The sequence below is a fragment of the Bos indicus x Bos taurus genome, chromosome 23 (genome assembly GCF_003369695.1).
Source record: "Bos indicus x Bos taurus breed Angus x Brahman F1 hybrid chromosome 23, Bos_hybrid_MaternalHap_v2.0, whole genome shotgun sequence".
Classification (NCBI taxonomy): Eukaryota; Metazoa; Chordata; class Mammalia; order Artiodactyla; family Bovidae; genus Bos; species Bos indicus x Bos taurus.
The window spans coordinates 688,572-701,645 of NC_040098.1; the positions used below are offsets into that span (position 1 = coordinate 688,572).

At 36.7% G+C, this 13,074-nt stretch overlaps 1 pseudogene; it reads right to left on the reverse strand.

The window, feature by feature from the left end:
- Window positions 1-7,549: 7,549 nt before the first annotated feature.
- On the reverse strand, window positions 7,550-12,732 carry LOC113882259 (annotated as a pseudogene).
- Window positions 12,733-13,074: the final 342 nt, after the last annotated feature.

Sequence of the window (13,074 nt, forward strand, 5' to 3'; positions counted from 1 at the left end):
CAACAACAATAAATCTGTAATGAGCCTTATTAACTCTGGAAAGATTGCATTATTTGTCAGAAACAAAAAAATCTTTAACTGAGATAAATTCACAGTATTAACTATAGCTTAACTCATGACATAGAACATAAATCTGTGGTCTCAACAAAGATATTTTACATAAAAACTATACACAGTTTCATAAGACTTTCAATAACCTTAAAAACATATTTGAAACAAAATATATGTTTTGAACTAAGAAATTATGAAAATCTTAAAAGTATGTTTTGATCCCTGAAGGTATTCATATAATAAGAGATTTTAACAATGCCCAAGTTATTAAACCTGAGGAGAAATTTACTGCAGTTAAATAATAACACGTGGTTTTCCTGGAAACAGCAATTCTTCATTAAAAGTAGGTCATATACTTCCTTGCTGCCTCATTATCTTTGTGTGGCCCAGAGCTTTCTCATGCCATTTTTTCATTTCACCATTTCTCAGAGTGCAGATTAGAGGGTACAACATAGGGGTGACAATGGTGTAAAGCCCTCAAGGACTTACCAGTGGGTAAAATAGAAGGAGGTCTCACATACATACAAATATAGGGCATAAAGAAAAGCATCAGAGTAATGTGGGGGCCACAGATTCATAAGGCTTTAAGCTTCTCTTCCTGACTAAGATTCTTCAGGGAGTACAGAATGACCCCATAAGAGATGAGTATGACTAATGAGGAGGCAAGTGATTAGAGACATACGTAGGAAAAGGACACATTACTAAATAAATGAGTATTCACAACTAGTTTTCAATCTAGAAGCTAATTAAATTATACATATAGTTAATAACTTACACAAAAATAAAAGTTGAGACATAAAGGTTCAATATAAAGTACACCAAGATTTACTTCATATTCTGTTTTGTTGCTTAGTCACTAAGTTTTGCCTAATACTTTGCAATCCCATGAACTGTAGCCCACCAGGCTCCTCTCTTCATGGGATTCTCCAGGCCTGAATACTGGAGTGGGTTGCCATTTCCTTTACCAAGGGATCTTCCGGATCCAGGAATCAAACCCGAGTATCCTGCATTGGCAGATGGATTTTTTTTACCACTGAGCCACAAGGGAAGTACTTCATATATATATTTCCAGTTAATAAAGGAGATGACTTTCTTCATTCAATGGGTGGAAGAACCATCTGAATCACTCACTGAATTCCCAAATAGATGTCTTTGACAATTTCATTTTTTTATGTTGATCATAGCTTTGCTGAAGAACTGATGATTTTGAACTGTGGTGTTGGAGAAGACTCTTGAGAGTCCCTTGGACAGCAAGGAGATCAAACCAGTCAATCCTAAAGGAAATAAGTCCTGAATATTCACTGGAGGGACTGATGCTGAAGTTGAAGCTCCAATACTTTGGCCACCAGATGGAAAGAGATGATTCATTGGAAAAGACCCTGATGCTAGGCAAAGTCGAAGGCAGGAGGAGAAGGGGATGACAGAGGATGAGATGCTTGAATGGTATCACCAACTCAATGGACATGAGTTTGAGCAAGCTCTGCGAGTTGGTGATGGACAAGGAAGCCTGGCATGCTGCAGTCCATGGGGTCACAAAGAGTCCAACAGGACTGAGTGACTAAAGTGAACTGAACTGAACCACAATGTCAGTAGACAAAAGTAGTTTGTTGAAATTATTTACATCTTACAAGATATACACAGAGTTAATATCTAAAGTAAATCTTTCTAAGAGACTAACTAATATGATATAAAGAAAATAAAGAAATTATAAACAAGCAGTTCACAAAAAATAAATCCAAATGATCAACAAACATATGTTAGGATGCTAAAACTCACATGTGAACAGAAAAATAGTAGTTGAAGTAACAGATTGCTTACAGCAGTATTACCTTGGGTTCTTGAAAGCCATTCAATCAAGTTTCTCAGATGCTACACCACCTTCTGATTTTTTAACAGATAACTAAGTATCTTTAGAGAACATTATCAATTGAAACTATATGAGATTTAGAAATATCTGCCCTTTAAAATAACCTCAGATAGATGAACTCAAAATATTTCTAGGTATACTTAATGTGGGAGAAAGTAAATTCATTCTGTACCTCTGTAACATGAAAATATCCCAAAATAGTATTACATAATTGAATTTATCCCCACATCACATGCTAACAAGCTTGTGCTCAAAATCCTTCAAGCTAGGTTTCAGCAGTATATAAACCAAGAACTTATAGATGTACAAATTGGGTTTCAAAGAGGAGGAGGAAACAGAGTTTAAGTTGACAACATCACTGGACTATTCAAGGATAGCAAGAGAGTTCCAGAAAAACATTTACTTCTGCTTCATTGACTATGATTTGTGGATCTTCGATTTTGTGGATCACAACATGGAAAATTTTTGAAGAGATGGGAGTACCAGACCACATTGCCTGTCTCCTGAGAAACCTGCAGGCAGGCAAGAAGCAATAATTAGAATCAGACATGGAACAATGGACTGGCTCCAAATTGGGAAAGCGGTTCATCAAGGCTGTATATGGCCACCCTATTTATTTAACTTGTATGCAGAGCACATAATGTGAAATGCTGGGCTGGATGAATTACAAGCTAGAGTCAAGAATGGCAGGAGAAATATCAACAACTTCAGATAAGCAGATGATACCACCCTAATGACAGAAAGTGAAGAGGAACTAAAGAGCCTCTTGATGAGGGTGAAGGAAGGGAGTGAAAACATTGGTTTAAAACTCAATAGTCAAAAAACGAAGATCATGGTAATCGGTCCCATCACTTCACGGCAAATAGATGAGGAAACAGTGGAAACAGTGGCTGACTTTATGTTTTTGGGCTCCAAAATCACTGCAGATTGTGACTGCAGCCATGAAATTAAGACACTTACTCCTTGGAAGGAAAGTTATGACCAACCTAGACAGCGTATTAAAAAGCAGAGGCATTACTTTGTCAAGGAAGGTCCGTCTAGTCAAGGCTATGGTTTTTCCAGTAGTCATGTATGGATGTGAGATGTGGCTTATGAAGAAAGCTGAGTACCAAAGAATTGATGCTTTTGAACTGTGGTGTTGGAAAAGACTCTTGAGAGTCCCTTGGACTGCAAGGAGATACAACCAGTCCCCACTCAGGGAGATCAGTCCTAGGTGTTCATTGGAAGGACTGATGCTGAAGCTGAAACTCCAACACCTTGGCCACCTGATGTGAAGAGCTGACTCAATTTAAAAGACCCTGATGTTGGGAAAGATTAAAGGCAGGAGAAGAAGGGGACGACAGAGGATGAGATGGTTGGATGGCATCACCGACTCAGTGGACATGAGTTTGGGTAAACTCCGGGAGTTGGTGATGGACAGGAATGCCTGGCGTGCTGTAGTTCAAAGGTTCGCAATGAGTCAGACACGACTGAGCAACTGAAGTGAACTTAACTCAACAGTCATCAAGACAGTATGATACTGGCACAAAAACAGAAATATAGACCAATGGAACAAAATAGAAATAAACCCATGTTCCTATGGGTACCTTATGTTTGACAAAGGAGGCAAGAATATACAATGGGGCAAAGACAACCTCTTCAATAAATGGTGCCAGGAAAACTGGACAGCTACATGTAAAATAATGAAATTAGAACACTTCCTAACACCATACACAAATATGAACTCAAAGTGGATTAAAGACCTAAATGTAAGATCAGAAACTATACAACTCTTAGAGGAAAACATAGGCAGAACACTCAATGACATAAGTCAAAGCAAGATCCTCTATGACCCACCCCTAAGAGTGATGGAAATAAAAGCAAAAGTAAACAAGTGGGACCTGATTAAACTTAAAAGTTTTGGCACAGTAAAGGAAACTATAAGCAAGGTGAAAAGACTACCCTCAGAATGGGACAAAATAATTGCAAATGAAACAACTGATGAAGGATTAACTCCAAACTATACAAGCAGATCATACACCTCAATGCCAGAAAAACAAACAACCCAATGAAAATATGGGAAAAAGACCTAAACAGACATTTCTCCAAAGAAGACATATAGATGGCTAACAAACACATGAAAAGACACTCATCATTGCTCATTATTAGAGAAATGCAAATCAAAACTACAATGAGATATCACCTCACACCAGTCAGAATGGCCGTCATCAAAAAGTCTACAAACAATAAATGCTGGAGAGGGTGTGGAGAAAATGGAGCACTCCTGCACTGTTGGTGGGAATGTAAATTGATACAGCCATTAGGAAAGACAGTATGGAGATTCTTTAAAAAACTAGACCGAAGCCACCATAGGACCCTGTTCATTGCAGCACAATTTACCATAGCTAGAACCTGGAGGCAATGTCATCAACAGATGTCCATTGACAGATGAATGGATAAAAAAGTCAGGTACATATACACAATGGGATAATACTCAGCCATCAAAAGGAACAACTTTGAGTCAGCTCTAGTGAGGCTGATGAACCTAGAACCTATCATACACAGTGAAGTGAGTCAGAAAGAGAAAGATACATATCATATTCTAATGCATATAAATGGAATCTAGAAAAATGGTATTGAAGAATTTATTTTCAGGGCAGCAGTGGAGAAACAGACATAGAGAATAGACTTATGAACATGGGGAGAGGGGAGGAGAGGGTGAGATGTATGGAAAGAGTAACATGGAAACTTACATTACCATATGTAAAATAGATAGCCAATGGGAATTTGCTGTATGACTCAGGAAACTCAAATAGGGGCTCTGTATCAACCTAGAGGGGTGGGATGGGGCAGGAGATGGGAGGGAGGTTCACAAGGGAGGGGATATGTGTATACCTATGGCTGATTCAGGTTGAGGTTTGACAGAAAACAACAAAATTCTGCAAAGCCATTATCCTTCAATTAATAAAAGAGAGAGAAAGAGATCACTGGAAGTCAGTAGAGCCCTGTCTTTTTATCCAAACACATAGCATATTGTACAATACAAAGTTTGAATATCAAGTAATGAGGGAAAATATACATCTATATTATCTATTATACATTGATTATCTATTATACATCTACATATATATTATATACTATACATCTATATCTATATAATACATCCATAAAAACGGTCATTTTCAAAAACAATTAAAATTTAATCCCTACTTAATATCTTATACCAAAGTGAAGATGGGTCAAAATTTACATATAAAATATATTTTTAAAGACTTAAAAATTAAAGGTCTACAAATATGGGAGAACATTTTGCTAAAATTGTAATAGGGAAATTCTTTCTTAGCAAATCATAAAAGAAATTAAAATATTGACAGATTTAAATACACAAATGTCAATATAATTCTACATGACCTAGGATATTCTGCACCCTATGGATATAAATCAAATCAAACAAAGCATAAACTGAAAAAATAATAATGCAACACACATGGTAAATGGGATAATTTCCTTGGTATTTAATTAAATCATAAGAACAGTATGGAAAAAGATCAGCAGTCAAATAAAACATGTGAAATCCATTCACAAGCAAATCACAAAAAGGAATTTCCATGATTTTAAGATGTGAAGAGATGCCAAAATTTAAATCTATGTATTTGTATTTAAAGCATAAAAATGAAACACAATAGCATTTTTAAGACTGTCATATACCAGCAATGCTTATCAATTACTGATTGTTAACAATGTGATCAAATACACACATTCCAGAATTAGCGGAGTAGTGAATTTGAAGGTCATATATGTCATTTTGGCAATAAATATGAACATCAATATTTTAAATATATATACCGGTTGACTCAACAATTCCACTTCTAAGATTTCACATTTAGAAAATTTCATAAAGACTTATTGTAGAATTGCTTATCATAGGGATAAAATACGAAAATATGAAGAGAACTAGATACATTAGTTTTAATGTATATTCATATAACCCTTAAACAGTATAAGGAAACAGAATGAGTTAAGTCTATTTAGCCTGATATGTAAAGATTTTGAGGAGAAGGACTAGTGAAATGCAATGTGTATACAGAGAGACATGATCACAAATCCATATATGCACATATATTTATTTTTTCAAAAGTTTTTGCTTGAAGAATTCTAGGAACAGAGTGACTGCGTCTGGAACAACTGAATTTGGTTTGGTGTGGAAAGGAGTTTTTTTCTACACATTCCTTTTTACATGGTTTCTATTTTTAATATTTCCTATTAGCCATTATATTTTCTGTTTCTTACTTAAAAATCTAAAATATTCCATTAAATATCACCCTACTTATTTAACTTATATGCAGGGTACATCATGCAAAATGCTGGGCTGGATGAACAAGCTGGAATCAAGATTACAGGAAGAAATATCAATAACCTCAGATATGCAGATGACACCACCCTTATGGCAGGAAGCAAAAGGAACTAAAGAGACTCTTGAGGAAAGTGAAAGAGAAGAGTGAAAAAGATGGCTTAAAACTCAACTTTCAAAAAATGAAGATCATGGCATTCAGTCCCATCACTTCATGACAAATAGATGGGGAAACAACAGAAACAGTAATAGACTTTATTCTCTTGGTCTCCAAAATCATTGCAGATGGTGACTACAGTCATAAAATCAAGAGATGCTAGCTCCTTGGAAGAAAAGCTATGACCAACATAGACAGCATAACAACAAAGGTATATCTAGTCAAAGCTATAATTTTTCCAGTAGTCATGTATGGATGTGAGAGTTGGACCATAAAGAAAGCTGAGCACTGAAAAATTGATGCTTTTGGACTATGGTGTTGGAAAAGACTCTTGAGAGTCCCTTGGACTGCAAGGATACCAGTCAGTCAGTCCTAAAGGAAATCAGTACTTAATATTCATTGGAAGGACTGATGCTGAAGCTGAAACTCCAATACTTTGGCCACCTGATGAGAAAAGCTGACTCATTTTGAAAAAGACTCTATGCTGGGAAAGATTGGAGGCAGGAGGAGAAGGGGATGACAGAGGATGAAATGGTTGGATGGAATCACCAACTCAATGGACATGAGTTTGGGTAAACTCCGGGAGTTGGTGATGAACAGGAGAGCCTGGTGTGCTCTAGTCCATGGGGATGCAAAGAGTCAGACAGGACTGAGGGACTGAAATGAGCTGAACTGAACTGATTTCATTAAAATGTCATTTTAACACAAATGAAATTGATTGAAAAGGATAGTCTACATAATATTAAATATTTTATCTAGCAAAATAAAAAAATGAACATAAAAATACAAGACTGCTGACAAACAATAACACTAAGAATGATAAAATAATAAAAGTAAAAGCAGAAGTTAAGTAAAAATTAGTGGAAATATATATAAATTCCATAGACTAATTTATTGCATATGATTTATTGACTGTTTATTGTAAATGCATGCTACTTCTCTAGATGCAGAGCCAAACCAGACATTATAAAGTTTACAGTCTAAAAAAAAAACAAACCTGTTAATAGCAGAGTAAATTTACAGTCCATTCTTTAATTGTAAATATCATAACTCCTTTAAAGAAAAAGAAGTTTGTATCACTTTGGAAACTTCTATAATCCAAGAAGATTGGCTCTAATGCTAAATTAGCTTAGTCATATTGGTTTTACCACTTTATATGATTTTTTTTTCTGCAGAGTTTCTTCACAGCATTAGACATCTTAGAATTTCTTAGACTGTAAATTAACAGGTTCAGCATGGGAGTTATGACTGAATAAAACACACTCAATTATTTGTCAATGGGGAAGGTTTTAGCAGGTCTTGTATACATGAAAATACAGGGAACAAAGAAGCAGACAACCAGAGTGATGTGGGAACCACATGTCTGGAGGGCTTTCCGCCTCCCTTCCTGACTCAAGTTCTTCAGAGAGTGCAGGATGACTCCATAGGAGATGAGTAGGAGCAGAAACACTATAGAGCAGATCAGTTCTCCATTGGCCACAACCAAAATGCCAATGACATAGGTGTCAATACAGATGAGTTTTAGTAAAGGGAACATGTCACACATAAAGTGATCAATGACATTGGGGCCATAGAATGGGAGCCCATAGACAGTGCCAAGTTGAATTACTGAGTGCATAAAATCTCCAACACAGGACACCACCAGCAGTAAAATACACACCCTCTGCCTCATGATCACAAAATAATGCAATGGCTTACAGATGGCCACATAGCAGTCATGGGCCATCACTAGCAGAAGGATGATCTCTGATATACCAAAAAAAGTGCTCTGTAAACAACTGGATAATACAGGATTGGAAAGATATGGTATTATTCCCAAAGAACAAGTCTGAAATAAATCTGGGGGAAATAGAAGAGCAAAAAACTAAATCTGTAAATGATAAACAAGCAAGAAAAAGTACACTGGTGAGTTCAGGGTCTTACTGCCTACTATAGTCGTGATGATGAGCAGATTTCCCACAACCATCAAAATGTAGAGGAACAAGAACAAACAAAAAGAAATTTTCACTTCTTTGGATTCTGTGTGAGGCCCAGGAGGATTCCTTGGTTCCATCTAGTCTGAACAGGAGCTGAGTTAACCTATTAGAAGTTTACCTGTAAAACAAGGAGAAAAAAAATTAATGCATTATTGCATTTCTGCATGCTGTCACTTTAGCCATGTGCAACTCTTTGTGACCCTATGGACTGTTGCCCATCAGACTCCTCTGTCCATGGGATTCTCTGGTACAGAACACTGGAGTGGGTTGCCATTTCCTTCTCCAGGGATCTTCCTAACCTGGGGATTGAACTTGTGTCTGCCTGCATCTCCTGCATTGTAGTTGGATTCTTTACGCACTGAGCCACTTGGGAAAACCTAATGCATTAGAAATTTCATTTCTTCATCCATTCAATTAAAAGAATATGTTGGAGTATATAGATATTGTGATTACCAAGTAGAATAAGGCATAGCTCCCTACCCTCAGAACCAGAAAATTCCAGACCCACATAATAAGTACCATTATAAGAGTATACATTCACACAAGCTAAGTGTAACAGAATAGGAATACATTAATTAAACTGAAATTGGAAAATGTTTCCCAAAGGAAGCAAATACATTAGGTGAATTTTAAAGGAAAATTGAAACAAGAGGAGAAGATGAAAAGGGAACTCCTTAAAAAGGTATACCATATATAAAGTCACAAATGTATAATATTGAGACCACTTTAACTCATTTACATATTTATTGTGAGTAGCTCAAATAAATAAAACATTACCATCCTGAATTTTCTCAAACCACATAGAGACTCTTTAGCGTCTTTAGTTAGATATTCCTCCTTTTCCTGACCAATACATGCTGAAGCAAATTAACTTTGTATCTCAAGCACCTATCTGCCCTCTTATTTCCAAATCTGTGTAGGCAGCATCTCCAGTTTAGGACATCTACAACTGGATATCAACCTAGTATAAAAAATAAATTTTAAAATTTCCACAATATAAGACATTAAATGGTACTACCTTCCTTTTAATTGCTGAGAAAACAACAACAACAACAACAACAACAACAACAACACACCTCAGAGTGTTCTTCACTGATTTATTACTCTCAGATTGTTTATTGATGATTTTAATCATGTTGTCTCACTTCCAAAGTATGTCACAAATTTGATCATTCCCTACTAGACTTACTCCCCAACAGGTTTTCTTCCTGGCTCACTGAAACAGCCTCCTGCCTACATCCTTCCACTTTTATTCTGGCCTCCAGAAAACTGTTTTCTTGAAGAAGCTCATATAATCCTCTTTAGATCTTGTTCTGATTATATCATCCACTTCTTAAAACCCCTACAGGGGACTGCGAACATGCCCCCACAATTCAATATGTCACGTGAAAATTTACAGTAACCAGATATGTAGTCCCCATTTCAGTTGAAGAAACTAAGGCTCAGAACATCTAATTTTCCAAAGATTGCACTTTCTTAAGTAATAAAGCTAGAATTGAATCTAAGTTTATTTCAGAGTAATTTAGTTTCTTACATAATAAAGCCCCACAATGGGGAAGCCCACTTCCCACTAGTTCTTTAGTCTTACCTTCTTACTTTATTTTTAACTCACTCATAGGACCTGAAATACCTCTTTTATCAAGTTAGATGCTAGATGGCAAAATACCACATTATTATTTGAGGTTGATTTTTACTTCATTCCATTGTCCATTTTATTCATGGAATTTTCTGATTATTCAGACTGTAAAGTTTAAAAATAAAATAAAATAAAAAAAATAAAAAAATAAAGATGTTAAAAAAAAGAAGATTGTTTTTATTTGCACTGTAAATTTTTAAATGAAATTCCATGCTGCATGTACACACACACACACACACACAAAATATACACACAATTTTCTAGGTTGGGATAATTTATCAAAGACAAATAAATGTTCTTTTAAAACAGGAAGAGCAACTAACCATTTGCAGGAAAAGTGTCACTAGTTACTTCTTTTCCTACTAATTTCAAGATAGAAAAATACCATCCAATTATTCAGCCATTTTCATTAGATCATCCAGACTACCTGACTTGAGACATGAGAAATATTTGTGTGTTTTGTATGCAATGCTTTAAGCCTAACCAAGGACCTCCTAAAATTTTTATATCAGTTCTTATAAGGATAAGATACTTTTCCTGATATGGGCAAAGATCAGGACATTTTATCCCTTTTAACCACATTTATGCTTGAATCTTTTTTATTTTTTTCTTGTATTGAGTCTTAGAATTGGAATTATCCAAGACTGACTTATGCTTAATTAAATTCACTTGGATTTTCCACAAAGTTTTAAAAGTATATGTACTTGTAAATATACTGTTGGGGCAAATCATGTAGACAGGATCATAAAGCATAACATGAAGGAAAAAATAGTTTTAGAATCATTTTGAAGTTATTGGAACTTAGAATAAAAGATCAGCCCAATTATTCTGCTCCACTTAGACTGTTTAGAAACATGCTTTCTCAGTTCAGTTCAGTTCAGTTCAGTCGCTCAGTCATGTCCACTCTTTGCGACCCCATGAATCTCAGCACGCCAGGCCTCCCTGTCCCTCACCAACTCCCGGAGTTCACCCAGACTCACGTCTATCAAGTCAGTGATGCCATCCAGCCATCTCATCCTCTGTCGTCCCCTTCTCCTCCTGCCCCCAATCCCTCCCAGCATCAGAGTCTTTTCCAATGAGTCAACTCTTCGCATGAGGTGGCCAAAGTACTGGAGTTTCAGCTTTACCATCATTCTTTCCAAAGAAATCCCAGGGCTGATCTCCTTCAGAATGGACTGGTTGGATCTCCTTGCAGTCCAAGAGGCTCTCAAGAGTCTTCTCCAACACCACACTTCAAAAGCATCAATTCTTTGGCACTCAGCCTTCTTCACAGTCCAACTCTCACAACCATACATGACCACAGGAAAAACCATAGCCTTGACTAGATGCACCTTTGTTGGCAAAGTAATGTCTCTGCTTTTGAATATGCTATCTAGGTTGGTCATAACTTTCCTTTCAAGGAGTAAGCGTCTTTTAATTTCATGGCTGCAGTCACCATTTGCCATGATTTTGGAGCCAAAAAAATAAAGTCTGACAGTGTTTCCACTGTTTCCCCATCTATTTCCCATGAAGTGATGGGACCAGATGCCATGATCTTCATTTTCTGAATGTTGAGCTTTAGGCCAACTTTTTCACTCTCCACTTTCACTTTCAAAAAGAGGCTTTTCAGTTCCTCTTCACTTTCTGCCATAAGGGTGGTGTCATCTGCATATCTGAGATTATTGATATTTCTCCTGGCAATCTTGATTCCAGCTTGTGTTTCTTCCAGTCCAGCATTTCTCATGATGTACTCTGCATATAAGTTAAATAAGCAGGGTGACAATATACAGCCTTGACATACTCCTTTTCCTATTTGGAACATACTTTCTAACCACCTACAGAAAGCTTTTCTTTCCTTTTATTTAATACTAAATTTATTCTGCCTTGGAGTTTGGATAGATTCATAAACAATTTTATCACCAATTTAGATGTAATGATCATTTATCTATTTTTTAAATTTAATGTATCTATTTAATGTCAGGAACTATACTATCAGTGAGGACACAGTAAAATAAAAATACTGGGGAAATCATGTAAAAGTTCCTTCCTACAGAGATCACATATTCTTATAATAAAGTTAAACAATTTTAAAAAAGTAAGTGAGGTCATTTGGTTTCAGTTCAGTCCCTCAGTCGTGTCTGAGTCTTTGTGACCCTATGGACTGCAGCACATCCATCACCAGCTCCCAGAGCCTACCCAAACTCATGTCCAATGCATCAGTGATGCCATCCAACCATTTCATCATCTGCCATCTCCTTCTCCTCCCGCCTTCAATATTTCCCCGCATCAGAGTCTTCTCCAATGAGTCAGTTCTTCGCATCAGGTGGCCAAAGTGCTGGAGTTTCAGCTTCAGCATCAGTCCTTCCAATGAATATTCAGGACTGATTTCCTTTAGGATGGACTAGTTGGATATCCTTGCAGTCCAAGAGACTCTCAAGAGTCTTCTCCAACACCACGGTTCAAAAGTATCTGTTATTCAGCACTCAGCTTTCTTTATATCCAACTCTCACATCCATATATGACTACTGGAAAAACCATAGCTTTGACTAGATGGACCTTTTTGGTAAAGTGAGGTCATAGTCACTTCTTGTAAGACAGTGAATTACAAATAGTAAAGTGACAGAAACTTGAAAGGAGATTGAGTCAGACCTACTTACTGATCTTAGAGAGAGTCTCCCAGAGAGGGAGGAAGCAGTTGGGACTCACTTTGGGGAGATAGATGTTGATAGCAGCCATTTTGGGGAGATATCCTACAATAGGACACTGGTGCTGGCAAGCTTTGTTTTGAAATTCTCCCTCTAGCTTTTTAGTTGTAGGACCCAGTCCCATCCACTAGCCAGCCAATCTATAAAATGTAACCAAATAGATGTCTTCCTCCGTGTTATACATGATATCAGGAGGTGAAATGTATGCTATGCCCTTTGGGTGAACAGCAGTGTGTCAGAAGGAAGAAAAGTGGATTGGAAAGAAGAAAGGTTTAGAGCAAGAAAAACCTGAGTTAGCATCTTATTTCTCCCATTTAACAGGTATGGGACTTTGGGCATACTATTTCACCTCACAGAAACTTAGTGTCTCATG